Source organism: Ailuropoda melanoleuca, unplaced genomic scaffold, assembly GCF_002007445.2.
Source record: "Ailuropoda melanoleuca isolate Jingjing unplaced genomic scaffold, ASM200744v2 unplaced-scaffold2228, whole genome shotgun sequence".
NCBI classification, from domain to species: domain Eukaryota; kingdom Metazoa; phylum Chordata; class Mammalia; order Carnivora; family Ursidae; genus Ailuropoda; species Ailuropoda melanoleuca.
The window spans coordinates 117,750-122,663 of record NW_023191926.1 but is presented as its reverse complement, the minus strand read 5'-3'; positions in this window follow the sequence as shown (position 1 = coordinate 122,663).

The following is a 4,914-nucleotide window of genomic DNA, read 5'->3' as shown; positions in this document are numbered from 1 at the left end:
GCAGTCTGACAGGACTCTGGAAGGCAAGCTGGAGGCCATAAGGTGACAGAATAGGGTTTTGCTTGGGAACAGAGCAGTGCAGATGCCTCCCTACCCCCAGCATCTTCTCTCTTCAGCCCTAAAGGGAACTCTCAGTCTCTGAGGGATCAGCTGATAGAAGAATGAGGACAGGACAGAGGCCAAAGACTCTGCTGCCTGAGGCCACGGTGTGGGCCTCCCCTCCACCCCACCCCAGGGGTCTCTGGCCCTAGACCCAGGCCCCATGACAGGTGATTTTTGTTTCATGATGCAATCTTCTCCAGGCATGGCCCTGTCTGCCCCTGTCTGAACCCCAGCCTGGACAAGACCTCCACGGGGTGGAGGATGGAACAGGAAGGAGGAACGGAGTCAAAGCTGAGCCCCCATGCAGCTGCGGGTCACAGGTCCTGCAGTCACACGTCAGTGAAGACCAGGCCTGCCAAGCGTGCAAGAATTATTGGAGTATTTCTCTCCTTGGTCTGGACCAGAAGCCTGTCCTCACAGGCCCAGTGCCACAGCGCCACCTTCTGGGCTTAGATGCCAAGTTCTCCAGACCCTCCAACACCTCCCTGTGCTCCTGAAATGATGTCCAGACTTTTGTTATTAGATCTAGAATGATGTCACTGCCCAGGGTAGTAGAATGAAGAGGTTCCCTCTGTAGTGTTCGGGCAGACAGACCCCACCTCCCCACATCAGTAAGGACCTCCGGATGGTTAAATCCACAGTGTATTGCACACGCTTATATTACCAGGTATTTCAGGATTACCTGACACTGGGGTTTGCCTCTTCCAGGAGCTTGGGGTCATAACCATCCACCATCATCATGAACCGAATAAAAGGCTTACAGTTCTCAGAGTACCCAGGTGGTTCACACCTCTTGGTAATTCTGCTTGGATGAAGCTTCCAGTTGTGTTGTTGTTGTTGTTGGTTTCGATTCTCCTGAGCATCCCCCAGCCTGCACTGCAAGGACTTCGATGCCTCTCTCTTCCATGAGAATAGAATCCTGTCAGCGAAATGTGTCTTCTTTTCCTGCTGACTTTTCCAGGTTCAAAATGTCCTTGAAGGTTAGCCTGAAAAATGCTTCTATATTTGACTCTTTTATATACTTAATGTATTTTAAATCAGTTCTCTAATTTTAATTAGTGTGAAGATTGGTAGACACAGAACGTTACTCTAAGTGGAGCCTCCTCTATCTTGAGCTTCTTCCATCTCTCCTGCTCTGAAAACCCTCATAGCCTAATGTAGAATTCATGGGGGATGAGTGTCTAATATCTGGGGCCAAAAAACAGACATTTATGCAAAATCCTCCAACAAGCAGGGGGGTGAGCAGTAGACATCTTGCGGTTAAACTGGGGCAACAAGCACATGGCAGGACAGCATTGAATGTGGAGTTGGATTTGGGTGGTGGTGGTTGTACCTTCACAATATTAAGTCATCCAACCTATGGATGTGGAGCCCTCTCCTTTTTGTAAATCTTTTTCGTATTTTCCGCAAACCTTTGTACTTTTCAGTTTGCAAGTCTTTTGTCTACTTGGTTAAGTTGACTCCTAAAAGTTTTATTCTTTTGGATGCCATCTTAAATTCTGAAAACCTCTTGGGCTTCTTAATTGTTGATGTAGAGAAAATCACCTGATTGGTGTAGGGAATTTACGACATGAACTCCTGTAGGAGATACTAGGCAGACACAGCTTAGGGGTGATAGTAGAATGTGTTCCCTATTTTGGAAGAGTAGGAACAAGTAATGAAGCAGGAGGGAATAGGAGAGGGAAGCTCTGCGTCCATGAGCATGAAATGTGCGACCTCACGGGGTAGACTGGAGCATAGGATCAGTTTGAGAACTCAGTGGAACCTGTGCTGCCTCCAATACTTTAGGGGAAAACAGAAGAGCATAGCTGTTGGGTTTTTAAAAAAATTTTTTTTTAAGTTTGAAAAATAACTCATTTATGTGTTCTAGAACTTCTGTAGTTATTTGTGAAACACGAATCTTAGAAACACCCACTATTCTGATTGGTGCAGGTAAGGAAGCAATAGGAAGTGTCAGGAAGGACCCCCGTCTGTGCTCCTGACCCTGTGGTTCTGTCAGGACTGAGAGGAGACCTCTGCTTCCCACTCTCTGCCTCCTCAGGGTGTGGTCCTGGGGAGAGGACACTCCCTCCTGGTACCCAGCCCCTCTCTGCTGGTTGACCAGCTCCCACTCCCTCCTCCAGCCTCCAGCATCTCTCACCACCTTCCCCCTGGACCCAGCTTCCTCTTTCTCTGAGAAGCTCAGTGACATCAACAGAAAACCTCTCAAGCTTTGACACCAACCTTGGACTGTTGTATTATTTGAAGACTGAGAAAATAATGTAATCCACCCCACTAATTCAACTTTATATTTACACTTGAAATTTGCAGTCACAAGCCTACAATGTTCTGATTATAAATTATTCACAAATAATTTTACTTTCATTTTATTGATTCATATGCTCCAATACTGACACATTTTCAGTTATGTTTTTACTTGTTATACAAATCATTGGGCATTACCCTCTACAGCAAGATCCAGATATTAATCATTTGCATCATTTTCACATTCAATATCNTAAGAGCCAGATATTAATCATTTGCATCATTTTCACATTCAATATCAGTATTTTGGCCAATATCAAAAATAAACAGATATCAGTAGGATAGGACATGTGCATGACAAAATTCTGGGATGCTCACCAGAGGGTCATTCATGTTGAGGGGATGGAGGACATTAAAGTGAGTCTTTAGGTGGGAGGTTACCAAAGACCATCAGTCCTCCCCAGATGTGTGTGTCTGGCCCACCTGTTAGCTCCCCATGTGAGGAAGAACTGAACAAGGACACTCAGGAAGATACATGGATCTTCACCAGAACATTGGTTCCCTTGGGATGATGTATCTTCTCCATTTGGGGTAGTTGTCTATGACCGTACATCTACTCCACATAAGTGTCCCATCTCTGCTTCTGGTCAAGGACAAAGGTAGGTATGAGAAAGGAAGGTGGAAATGGAAATAAGGAACTGATTCTCAGAAGGGATATAGAGGAATGTGGTCCAGGGAAGGTCTGTGCCTCATGCAGTGGACAAAAGGGACCAGAGTTCCCTCAAGGAATTCCAGATGAAGGTAGGATTTCCCCTCCCTGTCCTCTGAGAAGGACTTGGGTAATAGAATGGGAGAGGGACTGGTCAGTTACTCTTTTGGGAAGGATATTGGAGTTCTGGGGATGCCTTGGAGGGGGGAGGAGGTGAAACAAGGAAGAGCAGGAGGAATGAGGAGCCTCTAAGGCAGAAAGAAAGGACTCCCTCTGCTTAATTCATTGCAGGTTCCCAGCACAGAGCCTCTGTCTCTCCAGAGTGGAGTTGTGTGAGGACCCTGCAGAAAGTGGTGGAATGAATGGCTGAGGGCATGAGGAAGCTGGGTGGGCACAGAGAACCTGCAAGAAGATTGACCCAGTCTCTGGGGCAGCTGAGTGGTTCATTCAGTTAAATGTGTGCCTCTTGATTTTGGCTTAGGCCCTGATTTNGAGGAATGTGGTCCAGGGAAGGTCTGTGCCTCATGCAGTGGACAAAAGGGACCAGAGTTCCCTCAAGGAATTCCAGATGAAGGTAGGATTTCCCCTCCCTGTCCTCTGAGAAGGACTTGGGTAATAGAATGGGAGAGGGACTGGTCAGTTACTCTTTTGGGAAGGATATTGGAGTTCTGGGGATGCCTTGGAGGGGGGAGGAGGTGAAACAAGGAAGAGCAGGAGGAATGAGGAGCCTCTAAGGCAGAAAGGAAGGACTCCCTCTACTTAGTTCATTGCAGGTTCCCAGCACAGAGCCTCTGTCTCTCCAGATTGGAGTTGGGTGAGGACCCTGCAGAAAGTGGTGGAATGAATGGCTGAGGGCATGAGGAAGCTGGGTGGGCACAGAGAACCTGCAAGAAGATTGACCCAGTCTCTGGGGCAGCTGAGTGGTTCATTCAGTTAAATGTGTGCCTCTTGATTTTGGCTTAGGCCCTGATTTCTGGGTTGGGAGTTCAGCCCACACTCAGCAGGGAGTCAGCTAGAGGATTCTCTCTTCCCTCTCCCTTTGCCCCTCCCCCTTTTCTCTCTCTCAAATAAATACGTATCTTTTTTTCTTAAAGAAGAAGATGGAATCAGTCCCTGCCCAAGACACTATGAGCTCAGAGAGGCCGTTGTGAGCTGGGCTGTCCTCTGTCCCCCCGCCCTTGTGTCTTCCATTTTGTGGGAGTTCCACCCCCATACTCCTCTCAAGACACTGCACAACAGTTCCTCCCATCAGAAGAGCCTTGTTCCCAACTGTGCTCCCTGACATTTGCTCATCTGGGAAGGGACCTCAATTGTACTAACCTGGATGTTCCTGCTGCTCAAGACTTCAGGGAAGGAGCAGGTGACTCTTCAGGAATCCCACACGGGGTGGGCTGGTGGACACCACCACCTGCAGGTGAGCTCGGGGACTCTTCAGTGAGCTGCACTCGAATGACAGATACTGATCTCATGTGGACTGCACGCTGCAAATGAACTTGGGGCCATGTAGGAAGCATAACACCACAGCCTCCCAAGGGCCACTGTGGGACTGGGGACACTGAGTGTCACTCATTCCTGCCCTTGCTTCTGGGGAATAGAGTCTTTCATGCAAATATGCTACTGCCAACCCCTATGTATAACCCCTGCATCACTCTGAGCTGGTGATGGTTCCAGTCACAGGAAGACGGAAGAGATGACTTGGTTTCCCCAGGGGCTGAAGGAGACCAGCATCCAGGTTCCCCAGGGGTTAGAGGGCCACAGGTCCATGGCGCCCCCTGCTGGCCACAGATCATAAATTCTATTCAAGTGCAATTGGTACTTCAAAATCCTGTTTTTAAAAGACAGAATCCAACAGTACATTA